This window comes from Mixophyes fleayi, chromosome 5 (assembly GCF_038048845.1).
Source record: "Mixophyes fleayi isolate aMixFle1 chromosome 5, aMixFle1.hap1, whole genome shotgun sequence".
Lineage (NCBI taxonomy): Eukaryota > Metazoa > Chordata > Amphibia > Anura > Limnodynastidae > Mixophyes > Mixophyes fleayi.
In genome coordinates this window covers 265,401,008-265,424,964 of record NC_134406.1, presented here as the reverse complement: position 1 = coordinate 265,424,964, position 23,957 = coordinate 265,401,008, and the positions used below count along the sequence as shown (strand labels likewise).

At 40.6% G+C, this 23,957-nt stretch overlaps 1 protein-coding gene across 1 annotated transcript in view; it reads right to left on the bottom strand.

Annotated features, from left to right (window-relative positions):
- C5H7orf78 (chromosome 5 C7orf78 homolog) overlaps nucleotides 1-23,957 on the bottom strand; it is an 89,542-nt gene that overhangs the window by 50,178 nt on the left and 15,407 nt on the right. The gene's annotated exons all lie outside the window — the stretch shown is intronic.

Sequence of the window (23,957 nt, the reverse complement as noted above, 5' to 3'; positions counted from 1 at the left end):
CATTACAGAGCCATTACCCCCATTATTACCTTGACCTTTCTCCTATACTTAACATTATACAGCCCTCTACTCTGACCTTCCACCCAGACTTTTCCAAACTCCTATACTTACTATTAACTAGCCATCCCCTTCCCTGATTTCCCATTGCACACTCCTTTTCCCCAGATGTATCATAACACAGGCTTTTCCTAACCCCCCTCCCAGAATTCCCCATTAGATATACACCTCCCTCCCTGATTCCCCATCATAAAGTACTTTCCCTGACACATATCACAACACAGAACTTTCCTAGCTCCCATATTCATCAATATCCCCATTACACAGTGATGCCCCCAGATTCAACTTTATTACCCTTACTATTTCCCCATATATTACACAGCGCTATCCCATCAGACTCACTGTTATAGAGCTCTCCCACCAGATTCCCTATTATACACACTTCCCCCAGACTCACTGATATATAGCTCTCTTGCATCAGATTCACAATTATACACATCCCCACCCAGATTCACTTTTATACAACCCCCTCCCAGCAGGGCCAGATTAAGGGAATGAAAGCCCCTGGGCTAAGGGGGCCTCCATTCCCCCGTGAGGGCCTCCCCATCATCCGAGCTACCCTTCCCCCCCCCCCCCAGTGATCCGAGCCCCCCCCGGCACTTACCTCCTTCTCCGGCGCGCTGTACGCTCTTTACTGAGGATATCTCGTGAGAGTGAGACTCACGAGATCTCCTCAGTAAGGAGACTACAGCGCGCCGGCGAAGGACCGCAGTGAAAGTGCTCAGCAGCACTGATCGTGCCGGGGGTGCCCCCGCCCCGACCGATCAATACTGCTGCTGAGCACTTTCAAGGGCCCCCTGGATGCCATAGGCCCCTGGACTGTAGCCCAGTTAGCCCTATGGTTAATCCGGCCCAGCCTCCCAGACTCACTGATATACTCGTATAGCTCTATTACTTCAGATTCACCATTATACACATCATCACCTAGATTCACTATTATTCAGCCCTCTTCCATCAGATTCACTAATACATACATGTTCCCCCAGATTTATTAGTATACAACCTTGCCATTAATCTGGTTCCAGATTCAACATTTAGAACTCTCCGCTAGAATTCTTATTACACAGACCTTCTACCCATACATACAATGTTATAGTGAATGAACCAAGATCCGGAATAATGGGGTTTCAGGGGGCACATGCCTCAGGGCCCCCCTCTCAGTGGGCATCTCAGAGCAGGTACTCCCATCAAAGCAGCACTGTATGTTTCCTGGTGGCTGGCCCCTCCTCCAGGACCAGCCACCTACTTCATACAGCCATGGACCGCATGATCTGTACCGCCATCCCCTCCTCTTTGCCTCTTATTCTTATGTGGCTGCCTCTGTCTCCCAATTAGACACTTGTCACTTTGGACGCACACCAGGACTTGAGTGCTGTCTCATTAGAGCAAGCTGCAAGAGAGGCAGACAGAAGAGTCTGCCTCTCCAGAACACAGGGATGGAAGAAAAGTGTGTGGGAAGGGAGGAGGGTGTCTTAATGTAATGTTTGTGGGAGATGGGCTATTAATTAATTTAATGGTGAGTGTGGGTGGGTGCTATTAATTTATTTGTGGGGTTATTGTTGGGCTATTTCATTTAATCGTTAGGCCTATTAATTTTACAGTGGGGAGATGCAACCTTTTATTTAATGATAGGGTGGTTTGGGGGCTATTAATTGAATGTGCGGCTGAGTTTGGAGAGAAGGAGGACTATTTATTAAATGTGAGTATGAATTATTTAATGTCGGGGATGGTTGTGGGAAATAAGTACATCTATAAAACGTAAATGCAATTAATTTATTGCTGGGGCTGTTTGGGGGAGGGAAATAGGTTTATTTACTAAATGAGAATACTATTAATTTAATTTTGGGGCTGGTTGCAGGGAGGGGAGCCTATATTAAACGTGGGTGCTATTGATTTAACACCAGGGGGCAAATGTGTCAAGCTGAAAGTTTCCAGTGGGTTTAAAAAGTGGAGATGTTGCTTATAGCAGCCAATCAGATTCTAGCTATCATTTTTTAGAATGTACTAAATAAATGATAGCTAGAATCTGATTGGTTTTTCAAGCCCGCTGGAAAATTCTCAGCTTGATACATTTACCCCAAGGACTGATTGGGACTTTCTAAATTTAATGTACCTGTCTTTTCCCAAACAGGGCACCAACATTCCAGGATTCAGAGATGCAGCAACCAACCTTACGACATCAGCAGCTGCAGGTAGTGAAAACTGCAAGAACAGGTAGGAGAGAGCAGGACAGTCTGACAACTGTCCTTATTTAGGTAGGGCTGTCCCAAACTTGGGTAATCGTCTGGCCAAGTCAGGATTTCCTGGGACAGTTGGGAGGTCTGTGCCACTTCACACTACTCTGTTCGTCAAGGGAGAAAGCTGCATGCACCTAACAGTAGTGCACACAGTATTGCTGTATTATATGTAATAGCCATGTCTTAAGTGACCGTAATAGACCATGTTAGACCATAGGGCCACCCAGAGCCTTAATTCAGCTGTGAGTGATGGGGGGGGTCACTCACACATACACACACACTGGAGACATCAGAAGAAAGAAGGCACAGTTTGTCAAATTGACTTTGATTTAGGTTAAGTGCATAAACAGAATTTTTACATATTACTATTATAAATATATTTTTATTTTTTATTTTTAGGATTAAAAAATACCCTTAGAATATTTGAAACTATGGACAATATATAATTTATATTATGTAAAATGTTGTTTTTTTAACTCCAATTAAAATTATTTTAATGAATAAAATTTATTTTCTTTTGGTACTTTTGGTACTTATGTAGCTCACAACGCCAGTTCTACTTGAACTGCTTTTTACAAACCTGCCTGGCTGATGGGAATACTTATTCACTAACTTGAGTCTGGCAGAGAGGGATTGGTAAACAGCGGGTGACGTGGAAGAAGCGGCACAGTGCTGAGGAGTTACAGTGGACCCCATATAATTAACAAGTACCTGTCCTTTTAATATATTTAAAAAAAAAAAAAAAAAAAGACATGCAAATAGGGCAAACTAGATTGACCAATCACCCCCCCCCCCCAATCCCTTCATTTGTTATATGAATTTATTAAGAAGGAGTTGTCCACTTGTATTTATTCTGCTCAGTAATACACATTATTTGCTGTATGTTCATGACTAGTAGCGGATTTACCCCATTAACAAATAACAAGTGATGGGGAAGCCGATGATTATTCTGCTTCAGAACAATAGTATCTACTTCCTGCGCCATCGTGTGCAGCTTGTTCCAGCTGTTCCAGCATATGGTACGACTCTAAATTATATTTCTCGCTAGAAACCAAGACTAAGTGTAGTACCTACATCCTAAGGACATGTTATGTAGTCTTCCTTTGTGGATATTTTTTGTTTTCTCTGTAACTAAACGTATTAGAGCCATAGGCAATGTTCCCTCTAAGCTGAACAGTCCTTAAAAGAAGGAGTTAAAAGGTTAAAGTCTCCCCCTTGAAGTATTTCAATCACAATCTGCACGGTCAATTTTTAACACTATCATTACCAGATCCCTCAGCTTAGATGGAATTGTGAGTATTGGGTCTAGTTTACTAATATAACATACTTCTCTTAGAACACCATGTATATATACTATGTCGTACAGGGAAACTAACAGCACCTGAATCTATTAAAAATGAAGAGCATCCTCCATTCATAGCATGTAGACGTGCGCAGTGCCCATCTCATGAATGCAATAAGCATAATAACCAAAATAGCATGAGTAATTTATATATGAATGTCACTTAGCATCGGAACACAAACATGGATAATCATCAGCTGGCAATTGCAGCTAGCAAGGACACGATACAAACTCTGTGTCAGTGAACAAGCAGCAGAAGGTTCAGCATAAGACATGGCATCAGGACAGAGTCAGAATAAGGTGGGGGTAGGGGACACAAGGGGCACGTGGCGCAGGACCCCCTCTCTCACAGGACCACCCAGGAATGTGGCGGATCGCAACACAAAGTCTGTCTGGTGACAGGGAGGCTAAGGCAGCAACTACTGCTGCCTTAACAGTCCCGGTAGCACCTGGTCTTGGGTGCGAATGTTTGCTGAGGCTCCTGGCTCACCTAGGGCTAGATTTACTAAGCTGCGGGTTTGAAAAAGTGTGGATGTAGCCTATAGCAGGTTCTAGCTGTCATCTTGTAGAATGTACTAAATAAATGAAAGCTGAAATCTGATTGGTTGCTATAGGCAACATCCCCACTTTTTCAAACCCGCAGCTTAGTAAATCTAGCCCCTAGTGTTGCAGCATTATAACGCCACGCCCGCACACTTAAGGCAACTGGTAGCCTCTGCACACTGTACAAGAACAGATGAAATAAGAAGACATAAGATAAGTAATAAGTTAGGGGGCACTACTATTAATTCCAATTATCAAAGGGACACTATTACTAATTACAATCATCAAGGGGGCACTATTATTAATTACAATAATCAAAGGGACACGTTTATTAATTACAAAAATCAAATGGGCACTAATATTAATTAAGATTATCAAGAGAGCACTATTAATATTATCAAGAGGGCACTATTATTAATTACAATCATCAAGAGGGCACCATAGTGCCATTTCTTCTGGAGATCCTCATGGTTAGGGATTATATAGGGCAGCACGGTGGCCTAGTGTTTAGCACTTCTGCCTTACTGCACTGGGGTCATGAGTTCAATTCCTGACCATGGCCTTATCTGTGAGGAGTTTGTATGTTCTTCTCGTGTTTTGCGTGGGTTTCCTCCGGGTGCTCCGGTTTCCTCCCACACTCCAAAAACATACTAGTGGGTTAATTGGCTGCTAACAAAAATGACCCTAGTCTGTGTCTGTCTCTCTGTGTCCGTGTGTTAGGAAATTTAGACTGTAAGCCCAAATGAGTTCTCTGTACAGCGCTGTGGAATTAGTGGCGCTATATAAATAAATGGTGATGATGATGATTGCAGCTCTATGGTCCCACCATTGCAGTTATTACTATTTATTTATCCTCCCTCCCGCATCGATGACCTGTCTGTTTCCCTTCTTATACACACACATTGGGCTTTGTGTAGAGTTTGATGCATTTTGTGGACTGAACGTACGCGTTTAAATTTGTTAACAATAATTGTGGTCTTACATGTGTGTGTTGTTTCAAGTATCTCAAGACACAGCAGCATTTCTGCATCAGCTGCACAAATACATTTAGTTACCTCTGCGGGAAAGAGCTGTGACTGTGATTGTGATAATGTTATTGACAAGATATTAGTGACTAGTCATCAGATTAGTAATGGGTGGTCTCTGGCACTCCCAGTGAGGGTAGAGTTGAGGGTTGTGGAGGGTAGAAGTGTTATGGGGGCATTCAAGTGATGATCTGAGAGCATGAGAGCATGTGAGTGGATTTTGAGTCAAGTAAAGGGTCTTATTAGTATGTGGAAGGTGTGAGGGGCATGCAGGGGCATCGTGGAATGAGTGATGAAATTAAGGGTCATTTGTGACCCCTTTGAGGATCGCACATGCAGCCCTTAAAGTGTATTAGGTTGCCTGTCCCTGTCCTATACGTTTCTGATGCGGGCACTTCTCTGACCGGGCACTGACCAAAATAGAAGAATTTGGTCATTTTGGACCTCATTTAGAATTGGATGCAAAGTCCGTTTTAGGCGCATCTAACCAAAAAACGCTACCATGCATGTGCAGAAAGGACCAAATCCGCCTGCGTGTTGGACGCAATTAACACTTGCAACAGCTTGCGACTGAGTACGAGAGAAAGGGAGGAACGCGGAATTGTGAAGGAGTGACCATGGAAATACATCCTAGTCGCAGTGAGGCGCAGACGCAACACGCGTCAAAACAGGACTAAAGCTGTGCGGCAGGAATTAGGTGGCGCAAGCGTTAGCTAGCTGCAGGAACTGCTCGCAGCTCGATAGGTTATTAAGAGTTGGACACAACTGGGGTTGCTTGCCACTCGTAATACCCTACCAAGCTGCGGCACACTCCCACTCCTACACTTTTTAAACGGACTTTGCGTCCGACTCTAAATGAGATCCTATATGTTCATGCAGAATATTTTTCAATGCAGTTGAGAATACACGTTGAGTTATCAATGCTTTATTCTGCGTTCTGGATTTTTTGATTTCCAAACCAAAATAGACCCTAGTATTCACCTTCATTTAACAATAACTGTAAAGGTAAATCTGTAAAAGAAAATGATTACCCAAATTCCGTTGTATTTTACAGTATACACCTATATGGAGCCAAAGCAATATTTCAATAGATTTAAATCATTAAGTATATCTATGGGGAAAGTATATCTATGGGGAAATAAACCTCCTACACTGAGTAACTCCGCACACCAGAATCCATCTGAAGAGGGCGTTTACCCTTCCCTAATTATTATCTTGATTTTCTAGTATCACAATTGATACATGACAATAGTTGGCTAACACTAAATCCTAACAACGGCCTTACTGGTACAGAAGCTGCTGCGTATCAGGGGGAGGTTACTCCAAGGTTGTTACGAGCCGCGGTGGTGTCCATAGCCGCTGCGGCTCACTCCCTTTACTGCCGTCTCCTTGACGACCAGGACATCACTTCCGGATCCAGCCTGACCGTTGCTAGGGCAACGGCCTGACGCCAAGCCTCTCAGCACCGCATCCCAACAATACAGGGCAGTCTGAGCGCGTGCGCAGTAAATTGAAAAAGCCTGCGGGCTATTGAACTCTTATTAATTAATTAGGCAGTGTCTGGGGCTGGTTTCAGGGCAAGGCCCTGATTGTCTACATTCAGTATTTAAGGCAGGGAGGGTTTAGCCTCCCTGCCGGTTATAGCGTTCCAGTCCTGTGCTGTGCTGACCTGCTGTTTGATATCTATTTACTTGATCTGCTGTTGTGACCCTTGCCTGTACCTTGGACCTTGCCAGTTTGCCTGTGACCCTGAGCTTTTGGCTTGTATTCTGGACTTCGCTGTTTTGCTACGGACCTCTGACCTCAGCCTTCCTCTGACCACCCGCTCCAGTCTGAGCCAGCAGCCCCGGTTCCAACTGCGCTGCGGTCATCTTGGATGAGCTTTTATTACTCTGAGCCTAAGACCTGGGGGCATCTGAGTACCTGTGAGCACATAAAGCTCTACAGGAAAGGCGGCTGCTAAAGGTGAAGATCTCTACACTACTGTTCTAAAAGCTCATCCTGGTGGTCGTGGGCCCTAACAAAGGGAATTTTTATTTTGTCTCCTGCCAATACTAGGACACCATGAGACCTACAATATTGTACATATAAGTTTTAGGTAGATGTGGAAAAAATGCTGCAAAGTAAGAATGCTATCAAAAATTGAAGTGTTAATAGTTTATTTTTAGCAATTAACACAATGCAAAGTGAATGAACAGAAGAGAAATCTAAATCAAATCAATATTTGTAGTGACCAACCTTTGCCTTCAAAACAGCGTCAATGCATCAATCCTTCTAGGTACACTTGCACACAGTTTTTGAAGGAACTCGGCAGGGAGGTTGTTCCAAACATCTTGGAGAACTAACCACAGATCTATGTAGATGTAGGCTGGCTCATATCCTTCTGTCTCTTCATGTAACCCCAGACAGACTTGATGATGTTGAGATCAGGGCTCTGTGGGGGCCGTATCATCACTTCCAGGGCTCCTTGTTCTTCTTTACGATGAAGATCAGGGCTCTGTGGGGGCCGTATCATCACTTCCAGGGCTCCTTGTTCTTCTTTACGATGAAGATAGTTCTTAATGACATTGTACCGCTCTCCAGCTCTTCAGCTCAGAACTGGAAAAAAACAGTGAGACCAATGTCCACCCATCTACTGTTTGGAGAAGTCTGGCCAGAAGTACCTAAAACTTTTGCACAGTACTGTAGTTGTCGTCTGTCATACATCTGAGATAAAGCTCAAAAACTGGTATATCCGCTCTCTATTTCTCTTCTCTCACCCCATTATCTCTTTGTCTGAATTATCCCATTACCTGATGACACATGGTGACCTGGATAAGAACACTTACTGATGCTTATCCAAATTGAACAATTGAGCAATTGAAGAAAAAAAGCAGATATTTGACATAAAAATGTTTTTTTTCAATGAGTATTACAAGTTTTACAAGCCTCGGACCTTAAAATGTACTTAGGCCAGTGTTGGCCAACCTGTGATACTCCAGGTGTTGTGAAACTAACAAGTCCCAGCATACCCTTCCAACAATAAGCTGCTATATATTGGTGGGGCCAAAATGGCGCAATTTTGGCCGTTCCGCCCCTCTCACGCCCCCCTCCACTGGCTGGCTCCCGCAAGGGAGCTGAAGAAAGTTGGCAAGTATGCCTTATAACAACACATCACCAAGTATATTATTCTCAGAACAAAAATGCACTGAGATGCAACAACTAAATTATATGTCATCCTCTTTATATCACCACCCTCCCTATAACACCATTATTATCCCTGCAATTTAACTTGGTGCTATAAAGAGGGAGCGATGTCATGTTTAAAATAAACCTTTGTATAATGTCACCCAGTCATGTTGTCTAAATTTGAATACTCGCTCTTTATTGTAGAAGAAATCATTCCGTGGGTCAGACTGACCTCTATTTCTCCAGGGATGAAACTAAAGGCAAACGTTTTAATTCAGTATATTTCCTCCCTGGGGGATGCTTCAGTCTCTTCAATAGACAAGTAACCAATCCCTAGATCAGACTTATCAGCAGCCACAATCATTGACAGATTTCTGCGCTGCACTTATAAAGGTGATGGTTTGTTGCTGGGATTGCTGAAATTACCATAATTTCATCAAGATGTTACAAGACATAAAGCTGGTGGAGATGATTCCATGGATAGTTAACTGCAGAGTTCTTGTAAGTTAACATTATTCAGTAAATGCCTTTTTCCTTAGATTTCAGCTAAAGCCACCAAAAAATAAAAAAATACTTACAGTATGCAATTACTTTTGTTATGTTACACATCTATGTGATGCTAAATACTTTCGTGTCAAAAAAGACAAAAGTATTATAGGAGTGATACCTTTATTGGCTAACCAAAAAAAAATATATTATATTTGCTAGCTTTCAGAGCACAGAGGACCCTTCATAAATAAATAAATATTTTTTGCTACTTATGTTACACAGAAACATTTATTGGCAGAAAAAAAACATGCATTTTGCCGTTTTGTGGGGTTTTTTGTAATTTTTTGGAAGCGGGCAATATGTCTGTCCCATGCATTCTTAATTTTAATTAAACTGAATAAAATTTGGAATGTTGGAATCATCTATTAAGAAGATTTTTATGTCTTACTTTGGGGCATATTCAATTGTCAGCAAGTATTTTATTTAGAGCGTGTTAAGTAATTTTAACTCTGTTTTTCATAAGTTTTGAGTGGGTTAACTTTACCCGCAATTCAATTCCATTGTTAACGCTACGTTTTTTTTTCATGAAGCGGTCCTCTCGCGCTCCAGTAGAAGGTCTATTGAAAGTATAGGGTGTGTGAGAGGCAGCTGCATTAAAAGCTATTCAATTGTTTTTTAATGTGGCGCGTTAAACAGGCCAATATGCTGTTTTATCTCACACCTCTTGGGGGTGTGTTAAAAATAAAAAAACCTCTGAAAAGTAGTTGAAATCATGTAAAAATGTGGAAAAATAGTTAAACTTATGTTTATCAGTAATGGCTATCTTGTGTAAGTAGATTTTCTTGTAAACAAATAATGAAATACAAAAAAAAAAAGATCACAAATTAATTATATTTATGTATGTTTTTGGTACAAATATGAATATAGTAATGTGTTTTGACATGGTATAGATGATTGCATGGTAAAAAATAGTTCAAGCTAAAAACATGCTAAATAAAGTACTGTAATGTAGATATTATCAATGTGTAATGCAATCTAATGTATGGAAATGTCTGCAAAACATTTTTTTGTCTTCTACATGACAGTGTTAAAACTCCCCTACACTCCCCTAAAGTCTTGCAAACACAATTTTTAACGTGCAGGGGCAGTGTTACCTCTTTTGCAATTGAATTGCACAGGTTTTCCTGCTGCTCTAACTACAAATGGTCTCTATTGCCGGCAAAAAAACACACAGGACTTTTTTTTTAACGCTGCGGGGACAAAACAATCTCGCTGACAATTGAATATGCCCCATAGGCTCTAAAATTTTAGTTTTTGCTCATTAGGGGCTGCCAGGGTGATGTGTTGAAAAATTTAGCATTATTACTCTGTTCTGATGAAATGTACAGATAAAAGGAAGATAAGAAAAAACTACTTGAGTCTGGAAAGACCACCTATGCCAAGGACTAAATTGGCAGAATTGCAGTAGTGGTAGATTGATCCTTAAGTTCCCACAGGCAGTTTGTATTTCAATATTGTATTTTATCTCTATCTCTGTTTGCTGGGAGGGAGAGGGCACTCACACCTGGCTGCCAGATCACCATAGAACACTGAGTGATGGGTTAGGTGGGGGTGGTGCCATGGCAGAGCTGCCAGGGTTGGCAAAACATTTAGATTGCTATTTTTACATTTTCCAAAATAGATATAATCTATGCAGTGTAATGATATTAACAGCCGACAGCCCATTCGGGCCATGCGGATTAGGAGCATCGGGCACCCAGCTCAGGAAAGTCATATAACACAGCCTTCTGTAGACTTCATTCCATCATTAACCTTAAACCCACAATGTGACATTTGCAAATGTATCTTGTGTAGGAGCCTCCGTGAATATTTTCTTGAAAATGTGGGCAGTCTTCTCTATTCAGAACTCCTGCAGTACACAACCGTGTCACATACAGGAACACTTATAAAAGTGGTTATTGTACTTTACATAATAAGAAGCTCTTATTAATAAAATCTCTTATCTTAAAAAAAAAACTGTGAAAAGTGCAGATTTTTATTCTCTATGGGTAAAACCAATATCAGGCACACTAGCAAACATAGTATCGTACAAGTGTTTAATCATTCAGAGCAATACGAAAATAGGGCCGGTGCATCATTTTAGGGGAAAAACAGAACCAAATATAAAAAATTCTCAACAAATATATTAAAAATTTGCAACATTTGAGAGTAAGTTATGAATATTAGCAAAATACATTTATTTTCTGTATAATTCATATCGCTGGTGCTATAAAGATAAATTTTAAAAATAAAATATAATTGTATTTTTTTCCCACATTAAACCAGTGGTGTAGCAGCAGAGGTAGCAGTAGCATCAATCACACTGGGGTACGTGTGTTTTCGGGGTCCTGGTGACACCTCAATCTGCTATGTGGCTGGGGGCTGGTTAGAGGATTTTTTGGTCTTCGAAAGTAGTAGAAGTAACAGCACAACTTACTCAGGATGTTTTCTGAATCCCAAACATGTGATGACGTGACAGAGGTCTCACGTCAAATCAGGTCAAGAATGTTTCCACTACAGAAATCCTGATGGTACTTTTGCTGCCTGGGAGGACAAAAAGGAACAGAGAGAGATTTGCATGGATTCTACTCATCATCATCATCATCATTTATTTACATTGCGCCACTAATTCGGCAGCGCTGTACAGAGAACTCACTCACATCAGTCCATGCCCCCAATAGAGTTTTTACAGTCTAAATTCCCTAACATACACACAGTCAGACTATGGTCAATTTGATAGCAGCCAATTTACCTACTAGTATGTTTTGGGATTCTGGGCGGAAACTAGAGCATCCATAGGAAACCCACGCAAACAGAAGGAGAACATACATTAGATTCAAAGGGAATATGTATAAGCAAGTGTGGATTACAGGTGTACAATCTCTTACCATTAGACTTCTGCACCAAAAACTCTGCAACTGAGGATGCAGTAATTTATTTTCCTTCTTCAGCATACCTTACCACTTGCTCACTTGTTTATATTCCTTTAAAACTTCTTCACGTTAATTATGAGTTATTAAAGTTGAAGCATATTATGACCCTCTAGTCTATAAAAATGTCCTTGACTTTGTCTTTCCACCCAGTTACTACCTGTCTCTCTTCCTTCACTATCCTCTACATTTGGATGACAGCTTGATATATAACCAGCGATGTTCTTATTGTGGAGTCCCCAAATCCACCACCTCACCCATAATAAGGGCCAATTCTATGATCACAGCCTACATCATCGAGAATTGAGCTCGCTGCTGGGTTGTCAGTCCAATTCCGATGTCCCACCTGCTCATACTGCTTGATTCGAGGAACACCTTTCTAATAGAAGGCATAGCCATGCTAATCTTCTTTCCTAGTACTGCCTTTTAGACCATCTTCTATCTGGCTCCACAGAGTCAGCACTTGCTAACATCGTCAGTGACTTCAATATTGCTAAATCAAAGGGGCATTTGTCCCTACTCTTTCTCCTAGATCTTTTCTTCTGTTTTGCAAATCCTCCACTCACTTGACCTCTCTTGGCCTCCATGATACAATTTTTTGGTTTCACCCCATATTTTTAATCGGTAATTTAATGTTTCCTTTAGGACAGAGGTGTTCCAAGTTCAGTCCGCAAAGGCTACCAACAGTTCATGTTTTCAGGATTTCTTTAATCATGTACAGTTGAGTTAATCTATTTGGCTGGGTCAATAATTATCCCACCTGTTTCTACAAACAGAAATCCTGAAAACATGACCTGTTGATAGCCCTTAAGGACTGAACTTGGACACCTCCGCTTCAGGGCATCATCTTCTCCAAAGTGAATATCTGTTGAGCTGCTACACAGTTAGGTCATGGTCCTCTGCTGTTCTTAGTCTGCACCTTTTCTCTTGGCATTTTATTATATTTCTATGGGTCACATTATCACCTGTAGACTGAGGATGTCCTAACCACTTATCTTGTCCACATCAAATTTTTATAGAATTAGCCATTGGGATTGTGATACCTGTCAGATATAAATACATCAGAATATATACTATTGCCTAAACTTTAGCCCCCCAAATAAATTCAAATTGTTCTAACTTACAAAGCTCATTGTTATTTTGCTCCTTTTTAATTTGTTGACCAGATATTTAAATATAATCATACACACCTTCTGTACTACAGTATGGATTTCCTGGTCTATTTTCCTCTCTTAGAACCTCTAAGTCTTCTCCCGTGTTGCAGCTCCTCTACAAAACTTTCTACATCCCTCTGTCTCCTCTCGCTTCTCTCCGCTCCCCTCAGTGACTCTCAACCTGTCATCCGTGCCCACCCTCTTGGGCCATAGTTACCTGCCTGTACTCACTTTTCCCCTCCCTCCCTCTCTTTCATGCTGTGCCTGAGCCCCCAGAGTTATAGTGCTTACTGTTACTTGTACTGTGCTGTTTCACTTGTACTGTGCCATTGTTTGTCCTTGTACGGCGCTACGGATACTTTGTGGCGCCCTATAAATAAAAATTAATAATAATAATAATAATAATACATCAACCAATCAGACACTCTTCCCACCTTCCTACTTTGAACTGACCTTTAAGACCCTGTAATAGGGCTTTGCCCTGTCTATGGAAGGTTAACCACCAGTGATGGCAGTGCTACTGCATAGGTAGCAGAACTATCGCCATCAGTAGTTGCTGCTCCCGAAAATTATAAGCCGGGTCTCATCAGCGAACGCTTCCCCATGCAATCCTTCTTCTGTTATCGCTATCTCAGGACCTTGTATATTGCTACAACTAGCATCCAAATTGTCTGACACTTTATAAATACTTATATATAATACTAATTGAAGCCCTGCTTTCTGGGGCTTTAGGTGTAGCAAGACACCTTAGTATATGTGTAGAAGGGGGCTGTACTATAGTCCTCCGTGTGTGAATTGAATTTAGTGGCAGATGGTGAAGTGTGGAAATAAATGGGAACTATACACAGTCTTTGTTTTTCCACCCCGATAGTTTGCTGTAGTGAATTTGTAGGGAAAGTGTTTTACATGCAAGAAACAGGATCTGCAGGTTACTGTAAAGCGCGGTATACATACTGAGCTGCCTGTAAACAATGCGTCTGATTCAGAGTTGGTTGAAAATTGGACATAATTTACACTAACAAAATATCATACTTGCCCCCTTATGTTGAGACGTACTCATCTTAAGATCAGCGCTGCTCGGCACCAGTAGAATAAGCTCCCGATTTACACCGGGCACACGCCACAGACACTTACATCCCACTTGTGTCTATATTTTTATCAATTTATTTTATGAGCTAGAAACGCATCCTCTAATACAGCAGAAATAACTTACCGTCTTGTATACAAAAAGTAGTTGAACCCACACACAAAAGCATAATAAATGCCTGAATGATGAAAAAGCACCAACCAGAGCCAACAATGCAAAACGAAAACAGCCAATCAACAAACAGTTCAATAGTGCCCAAGACCATCACCATCATATTAACTTCATTTGTACCTGCGCCTGACCACTCACAAATAATATGGATTTCTCCGTCCTCTATGCGTCTTTTCCTTGGTCTGTCCTTGCTGTACTTGGCCTTTGTAAGTACGTCCCAGCCTTGTCCTGTCCTACCTCTAGGCTCAGGCTGGTGTACATGGCAAAATAGTGCAAATCTGCATGGCTGAATATGCGTCCACCCACTTTCTGGGCAAATTCATGCAAGATAAGTTACACAACCTGGTGTAGTACTATGCATCAGCCCCAGTAAGAGGGAGTCTGGGAGACCTACCAGGAATTCGGGAGTCTCCTGGACATTCGGGGAGAGTTGGCAAGTATGATATGCATTCCATCCTTGCAGACGGGATACGTATAGTTAGTCAGACCCTATCCTAGATCTCCTTGTATGAGCTACTCTGGTGCCTGCATCCAACCGCTGGGTACGTCTACATAACAAGGTTGGATAAATTATAGACCATCAATCAAACGCTTAACAAGTCAGTTCACATCCACTTCTCTCAAGTGAGATCCTGGGACTGACTTAAGAGGCCACAGCACAAAAGATTAAACCCTTCCAGGTCATTGGCAGGTACAGAGTTTTAGAAGGAAGCTTCTGCAAGATAAACAACATCACAATTATTATTAATAATAATAATAATAATAATAATAATAATAGCAATAATAATATAAACAATAATAATAATACTCATTTGCTAAGCTCCGATAGCAGTCAGTCGTCCCATTGCCTTATTATTATTACGTATATATAGGGCAGCACGGTGGATAAGTGGTTAGCACTTCTGCCTTACAGCACTGGGGTCATGGGTTTAATTCCCAAACATGGCCTTATCTGTGAGGAGTTTGTATGTTCTCCCCGTGTTTGTGTGGGTTTCCTCCGGGTGCTCCGGTTTCCTCCCACACTCCAATAAAAAACATACTAGTAGGTTAATTGGCTGCTATCAAAATTGACCCTAGTCTGTGTGTGTGTTAGGGAATTTAGATTTTAAGCCCCAATGGGGCAGGGACTGATGTGAGCGAGTTCTTTATATAGCTCTGCGGAATTAGTGGCGCTATATAAATAAATGATGATGATGATAGTGTTTTGTGATAATGTGATTATAGATCCAGTATTTCAAACTATTTACTGTTCTTATTATTGACTTGTCCCAAGCGGGCTCATATTCACATTAAATTTAATTATTAGGTATCTGAATATATGAGTATAAATAAAGTAATTTGCATCTAGCTATGTGTCAGGCATCTCTCCTATCTCATGTATAAGTGGTCCCTTTAAAGGCCTTTATCTGTTAGTGGAAGATTAGGATCTCACAATTTCCTGCCTGGTCTTAATAACACAGAGCGCTTTGTAGCAATAGAAAAATCCCTTAGTCTCTGAGCCTCCTTCACGTGGCCTCAGGTCATTCTGATCTAAGTGGGACTAAATCTGAAAACAATATTTTGATATGTTGCAGGGTAAGAAGAACGGAGGAATTGTGCTTTTGTTTAAATGACAGAACTGCTTTATTTATGTAGATAATAATTCTGATTGTCCTCTTTACACATTACTGGGAAAGACCCTTTCCACAACCTAAGTCACTGTCTTGTATCTATAAATAATCTGCCCGTTAGAAGCAATATAAACTTCATGTATGCCAACACTTTAAAACAAATATTAAATGACACTGTGCATAAAATATATGTACAGAAATATAGCAGTAGACACAGTTTATAACTTACAGCATAAATACTATTCTTGTGCAAAATCCCACCTCTCCACTTATGATAATAATATTTTTAGTTTGTTAGGAACAGAGGAGATGATATGAGACAGTTTGTGATTTACTTGAGCATAGCAGTGACGTAAATGGTGACAGTGTTACATATGATATCGAGATGTGATATATATGAAAATATATGGAAAATGTGTTATATATGAGAATATATGGAGACTGTGATATATATCAAGATTTCAAGAGACTCTGTGCACTCTGGGAATATTCATCACAGAACGAAATCCCGCAAAGAAAAAGATATAACCATCCAAGACTGTCCTTGAGCATTCTCAGTATATTTGCAGTATCCACCCTTTTACCAGCTGTCCCTGATTCTCCATAATTATATAACTATTTCATCATTCAGTTCTCTGTTGTTGAGTAGTCTCTACATAATATCTAATCCAATCATCTATGACATTGCATCCTGCTGCATTGTGGGAGATGTAGATTGCTTTTGTCCCTGTCTAATAAATAGCCACAGATGAAGTGCAGATGTGACCAGGTCAGAAACACACGTGGTACAGTACATCATTCTAAGTAGTCGGGGCCAGCCAAAACGACACAACTCACGCTGAGGCTCTTATCCTGCCCACTTCACTTGAAAGAGGGCGGGATGCAGGAGAATGGCCTGCTCTCCCGGGAGTCCAGGAGAACTGTTCAGAATTCGGGAGTCTCCCGGACATTATGGGAGAGTGCGCAAGTATACATTACATTACAACACATGTTTATGTCAAATTGTAGAAAGTAGAGGTGGACAACTTGTGGCTCTCCACTTGGGGTAGCTCTAGAATTTCCGGCATACTCTGTAATACTGTAATTCCACAGTGGGAGAACCAAAGGTTGTCTAGGTTTATATATTATTAAACATCAGTTTTTGTGTTGTCCTTCAGTCAGATATTGCAGCACTCTTAGTGATACAGTGGGTGTGGGTATTATGGTCTCAAGGTCCCATATGTTTTGGCACCCTTAGGCACACGACCCACGTGCCTAATTATAAATTTGACCCTGATTGCAGTAGATACAAATATGACAATAAAGATTTACACATACACACAGTGCGCACCACACACTATAAATACAGCCAAAGTACCAGGTGCCCTTAAGGAGAAAAAAATAAATTGTCTTTACAGAAATGGGCCATAGATCTCGAAAGCTTTAAATTCTGTTTGAGAATCCCAATTACTGTTCTTAACAACCTGAACAAGAAAATACATGTTTTATATACTTAAGCACCAATAATTGGATTTCAAACTTAAAGGAAACTAAAGGCAATTAATCAGTTGACATAACAATAATCTACTGTTATATGTCTTGGGTCTAGTAATTCATTAAATTACTGTTTAACTGTGGAAATGTCCCAGCAGAGAAACATTGATTGCGCGTCTCCTAAAGGAATCTTACTTCTTTTTATACACTAAATACTTGTGTCTATTGAATAGTTCCGCGACTGTTCAAACATGTTTCAGTAAATTACATTTGCTTGTGAACCAACCCATTGTTCCTACACTTTTGATGGAAGTGAAAATAGACCTACACCATCGTCACTTACCTTAATCTAATTAAGTAATTAAAAAGACGTTAATCTTTGTGTCGGTATACCGGACTACTAGCTGTTTCCTTGTGAGTCTCATGTATTTATACAGTCATTTACTTTAAAATATATATGTAATGTACAATTTCCCAAAAAATAGAAATGTCTGCTCATATCCACACTGTTAAAGGTGAACTCCAGTTCATTTGAAATCTAAATTTATATATATATATATATATATATATATATATATATATAGTGGTCTGCCACAGGCCTCTGAGAGAGGAGTTAGTTATTCAGCTGACAGTCTGCAGGGCAAGGCTGCAGATGTTAAGCACTTATACAGTAATGTACCTAGTTCAAAGATAAACAGGTGGAGGACATATGTGTGACAAGTATGAATTAACTTACAAGTTGTGAAGTAGCTTGAAAGTGTATTTTTCTATAGCTAACAGCAAGCTGACAGGGTGTGTCTGCAGTGAGAGTAATCAAGCAGAGTACCTGATGAGAACTCCTATTTAAAAGCAATGTGGGAGTGTCATCTGTCCTTCAAGCTAGGACTGTGGGAGGATTTAAAAGTATTTAAACCTGTCTTTTTCATTTTTACATGGTGACTGATGTCCGTTAGTGGTCAGTGTCTAGGGAGCCGGTTTCTGTAAATTTAGCATTAGAGTCAAAAGAAAGTTTATGTTGTCAATTACATTGTCATCTTGACAATAAAGCAAATATGTATATATATATGTGTGTATATTTATATATGTGTAGTTTTCTCAAGACCAATGATGCAGTGTGCCCCTCTCCTGCATATCCTCAGCCAGCCCCATGCTGGAGAGCCCAAGGCTGATTTCAACTATAACTGGGAGACCACAAGTGTGGTGTTCTGCTGTCATAGTGAAAACCAGCTCAAGGTGACTGGTGCCTCTACAGGGGGCAACAAAAAGTAGGATTCCCCCCTCCCACAGGCTGCTAGCCCTGCGCTACAAATAACCCCCCCCCCCCCCCACCTCTGGGGGCTGGGGCAATGAACAAGATTGACACCCCACTGAGTGGCACCCAAGTGGTCTCAGTGTAATGGACTGACGGTCACCAAGACCCCTGCATATTATACCAAAAGAGCAAAAATAAGTGAACACATGTACAATCTAAACATAAACTGTCCAACTCTGAAAACCCTTGTTTGCCAGTTTATGTGACTATTTTGTTACAACCAAGCTGTTTGGAAATGACAAAAAAAATCCACTGCATATGAATTAAGTGAAACGTTTCACATGTAACGTTGCATAAAGCAGGATCATGCAGATAAAAGCACGCACAATGTTTTTGGGGTCAAATTTGCACATATAGGGCCTGAGTCATTAAGGAGAGTAAAGCATAAAAAAGGAGTAACATTTGCACCTGGGCAAAACCATGTTGTATTGGAGGGGGAGGTAAATTTAAAATGTGAGGCAGATTTATAGTTTGGGTAGGACATGTCCTAGATCAACTTTATATTTCAATGTAATAATAAAGCTAGCAAGTATTTGTGTGCTAGATGAAAAAACAGCCAGTATTTAACTTATGTACAAAATAATAAACTGATTTGCACCCCTTGTATTGTAACATGGTTTGTCCCAGAGAACATTTACTCCTTTGCTTGCCTTAATGACTCAGGCCCATAGCCAAAAAAAGGTGACTTTATCATTTAAAGGAGTCCCTCATTATTTATGTACTTGCCCCCTATGATGTAGCTCCCACGTGACCCCAGACTATACCTGCACCTGATAGATGTATTAGTTATGTAGATGAAAATTGAGGACAAGCAGGACAATTATAGGGAATGATTAAAATATTTATTTTGCATGTCAGACATAGAGAGCAGAGGGTTCCTGTGCAGATTTGTGATTGAGACCTCATCCCAGACCCGCTACAGCTAAACTTGACCCCTAACAAAATAAATGTATTCTCCAACAGAGAGTGGGAACAAGTGTTTACCCAATTCGTTAGCTGACAAACTACCAACCCCACCATACACAGACTTCACAGAGCCAAACTTGATTGAGAACATGAGATTCATAAATATTACTTCTAGAATTTGTAGATAATTTATTAAGTAAATAAAAGGCAGCCTTAATGAATGAGTGTGTTAATGAATGAATAGGATTAACAATTAGTGAATGTGTGAAGGCATGAGTGAGTTAATGAATTGATGAATTAATTTTTTTTCATCACCAAATCATGTATTTAGTTTACTTTAGTTAATTTATAATATGTAATTTATTATTATGAAGATGTCTGTTCTTATTGTGAAAATATAACAATATATTAAATATGTTTCTAATCTACTTGATTGTGTGCTAGACATTTCAATTGATATTTATCAAGTGAATTTGAAAAGCTAGTAGTCTGGGCTCTCATGTATTTCTACATTCCTCAATTACTACAATAGAAATTGGCAGCAAGATAGGACTATTGTTAGACTTTGTTGAAACAATGTTGCAGCTCTCCAAGGGCTGAACTAATTAAATTGCAGCTGCCGTTAGCTCTCTCAGCACTCTATTGGGATAAGTAACTAAAGACATTCAGTCTCTCTCCCAGTCTTGTTGCCTCTGCCCTAGAAATATTGCCAGAGTAAGCCCTTTTGTTTCTCAAGATGCTACCAAAACTCTTACCCTCTCTCTCATCATCTCCCGCCTTGACTACTGCAACCTCCTGTTATATGGTATTCCTGACACCCATGTATCCCCACTCCAAACCACCCTAAATGCCTCAGTAAGACTGATCTTCCTCTCTCACCGCTCCACGTCTGCTGCACCACTTTGCAAATCACTACACTGGCTCCCTGTGTCCTCCAGAATCTAATCCAAATTACTCCCCCTTACCTACAAAGCCCTCAACAACACCATCCATGTATACATCTCAAATCTCATATCGAAATACTTTTCCTCCCGCCCTCTTACATCTACCTCTGACCTGCGTCTTGTCTCGTCTCTGGCTATTTTAACTGATTCCATTATCGGACTTCAATATTCACGTCTTCACGTGTCACCATTTACATTGTTGAACAAGAAGAGGTGTCAACCAATTACCTTATTTCATCAATTGTAACATAGACATCTGCAGGTACTGTAATAACACATGATGAGAAGGAACTAAAAATAGATGCTATAAAAATTAAACCATAATTTTCTAATGAAATATATGCACAGTTTATTTAAATGTAATTTTGCATCATATAAAATGATCTTTGATGATATTATTCCTTTAATTAACACAAACTGAAATTGTTGCTGTTGAACCCACATTTTAAACAAGCTAAAAATGGTCAAATTTGTAAAGGTCGTAGTGTTCTCCTAGTGTCATTCTGTCCTATTGTTCCTTCAAAGATCAGATTTATCGCCAGCGTTATAACATTATCTGAAGTGGGGCGTATACCAGTTTGGGTAACATATCTTGCAAGAAAACGCTATGTGCTTGTCCAGAAAGTGGGCGCACATAGGCACCCATGCAGACTTGACCGAATCTAGCGCTTACGCCCGCCTACGCCTGGAGAGGCGGAATGATTAGGGAAAGGCGTTATAACGTTGGCCTAATACACTGAAGGTGTGTTTACGCAAATAAGGGTCATGCAGACCTGCAGAAACACACATGTACACCTGCTGAGAGGTCTATCTTTTGCACCTGCAACAGAGCAGGTGCATATACTCATTGATTATAATGACTTGTTGTAAAGCGGGTGCATACGGTGGCAAACGTGCTCTACGGCTCTGCAAACGGATGGAAATACACTATTTATTTGTGCTTCTTTTTTAGGGACATTTACTGTCATTTTTCAACAAGCTCAGCCTTTTAGTGTCTGACCAGGTCTATAAAACTTGGGGATGCTCCTCCAGCTGTTCTTGGAATGTATGACTTGCTTGTTGTATGTAAAAAACAGATGTTTACACATGACTAACAAATGGTAATCAGCCCTGTAAATGTTCTCAAACCTTTGAAGGAAAAACTGAAGTCTTTTTTCAAAGATCTATAACCACTGACATATTACATAAATGGCCGCTAATATCTGTGCTTATCTTTGCAATTTAAAGGACTCTTTCCATGACCAGGAATGTCTGTGTGAATGCAGAGCAGTAAAGAATCCGCAAATCACTTGTTATTGTTAGCAAAGAGGAATAACAATGTTTAAATAAGCTAGGTTGAAGGGTTTATTTTCAGTATGCATTTCTTTAAACATGTAATAAAAAATAATCCCGTCCATGGGATGAGAGAAAGTCAAATAATTGAGTGTTTGATTTTAAACAAATCATGCGGAATGACCATTCATCATTATCATCATCAGCTATTTATATAGCGCCACTAATTCCGCAGCGTTGTACAGAGAACTCATTAACATCAGTCCCTGCACCATTGGAGCTTACAGTCTAAATTCCCTAACACACACACACAGACAGAGAGAGTGAGACAGACTAGGGTCAATTTTGATAGCAGCCAAGTAACCTACTAGTATGTTTTTGGAGTGTGGGAGGAAACCGGAGCACCTGGAGGAAACCCACGCAAACACAGGGAGAACATACAAACTCCACACAGATAAGGCCATGGTTGGGAATTGAACTCATTACCCCAATGCTGTGAGGCAGAAGTGCTAACCACTATACCACTGTGCTGCCCATTTAGGCTGGTTTTATACCTGTGTTTCTCTGCTACTTACAAATACTTAGAAACAGTATGGCCGTGATTAATTTTTTTAAAAACGCATGTAATTTGGGCATACATCCATATTCAACTACAAGCGGAGCTGAAGAAACATCTCTTGTTGAATACGGGTCTAGGTCATATTTGCCATCTTTTAAAACCTCCTGGAAGGGAGGTCTTGTGACAAGCGTATGAAGGGGTGACGCCATCGCATCACCATGGCCCCACACCTGCAATAAAATGGCAAAATTTATGATGGCACTGCACAGTGGGGGTGGGGCTTGATGGCGCATGATCATGTCATTTAGCTCCGTCTCCACAATGACTCAGGAAGATTCCTACTCTTTTGGGAACCTCCCCCCTCCGTAATTTCCAGGAGAGTAGACAAGTATGGACAAGTATGCTCTGTATTTGCGCCACTTGCCGTATTGAGATAGACACAGCACACTGCAAGATACAAACAAAACATACGTGGAATATAAGGTCCCAACAGAATGTACAGGGAAAAAAGTATTCAATGATTGTTAATTGTTAATAATATATTATAAAATGAATTTTTAGAGTTGCTCCTTCCCCACCATGTTTCAACCTTCAAATCATAGGCAGTCGTATGTGTCAATAATGTGCGAACAGAAATTGCATTTTTTGTCTTGGTTGGCTCTTGCGAAAATGCGCAAAACATGCCACATAAATGGGTTTACAATCATCATCATCATCATCATCATTTATTTATATAGCCCCAGCAAATTCCGTAGCGCTTTACAATTGGGAACAAACATTAATAAGACAATACTGGGTAATACATACAGACAGAGAGGTAAGAGAACCCTGCTCGCAAGCTTACAATCTATAGGACAATGGGAGTTTGAAACACAAGGGCATGTGCTACATCATATTGCACACTGGACCAGCTAGAACGCAAAGGTAAAAGTACTGAGTGGGCTATGTGTGTACCAATGTTGGTCAGAGGGTTGTTGTCTTGTGTTAGCTGTGTAGAGGGTGGTAATAGGGGAGATTAAGAGGGTGGTTGAGGAATATCATAAGCTTGACTGAAGAGGTGGGTTTTCATAGAACGATTGAAGGTTTGGAGACTAGAGGAAAGTCTTACTGTGCGAGGGAGGGAATTCCACAAAGTGGGTGCAGCCCGATAAAAGTCCTGTAACCGAGCATGGGAGGATGTGATGAGAGTGGAAGAGAGACGCAGATCTTGTGCAGAACGGAGGTGTCGAGTAGGGAGATATTTTGAGACAAGTGAGGAGATGTATGTCGGTGCAATTTTCTTGACGGCCTTGTATGTTAGTAGAAGAATTTTACATTGAATTCGTTGAAATACAGGCAACCAATGTAGAGACTGACAGAGTGGCTCAGCAGAGGAAGAACGGTTTGCAAGGAAAATCAATCTAGCCGCTGCGTGCAAAATAGATTGTAGGGGTTCAAGTCTGACTTTGGGAAGACCAGTAAGGAGGGAATCGCAATAGTCAATGCTGGAGATGATGAGTGCATGAATTAAGGTTTTTGCAGTGTCTTGTGTGAGATATGTGCGTATTCTGGAAATGTTCTTTAGATGTATGTAACATGATTTAGATATGGAGTTGATGTAGGGAATAAATGATAGTTGTGAGTCAAGGATAACACCTAG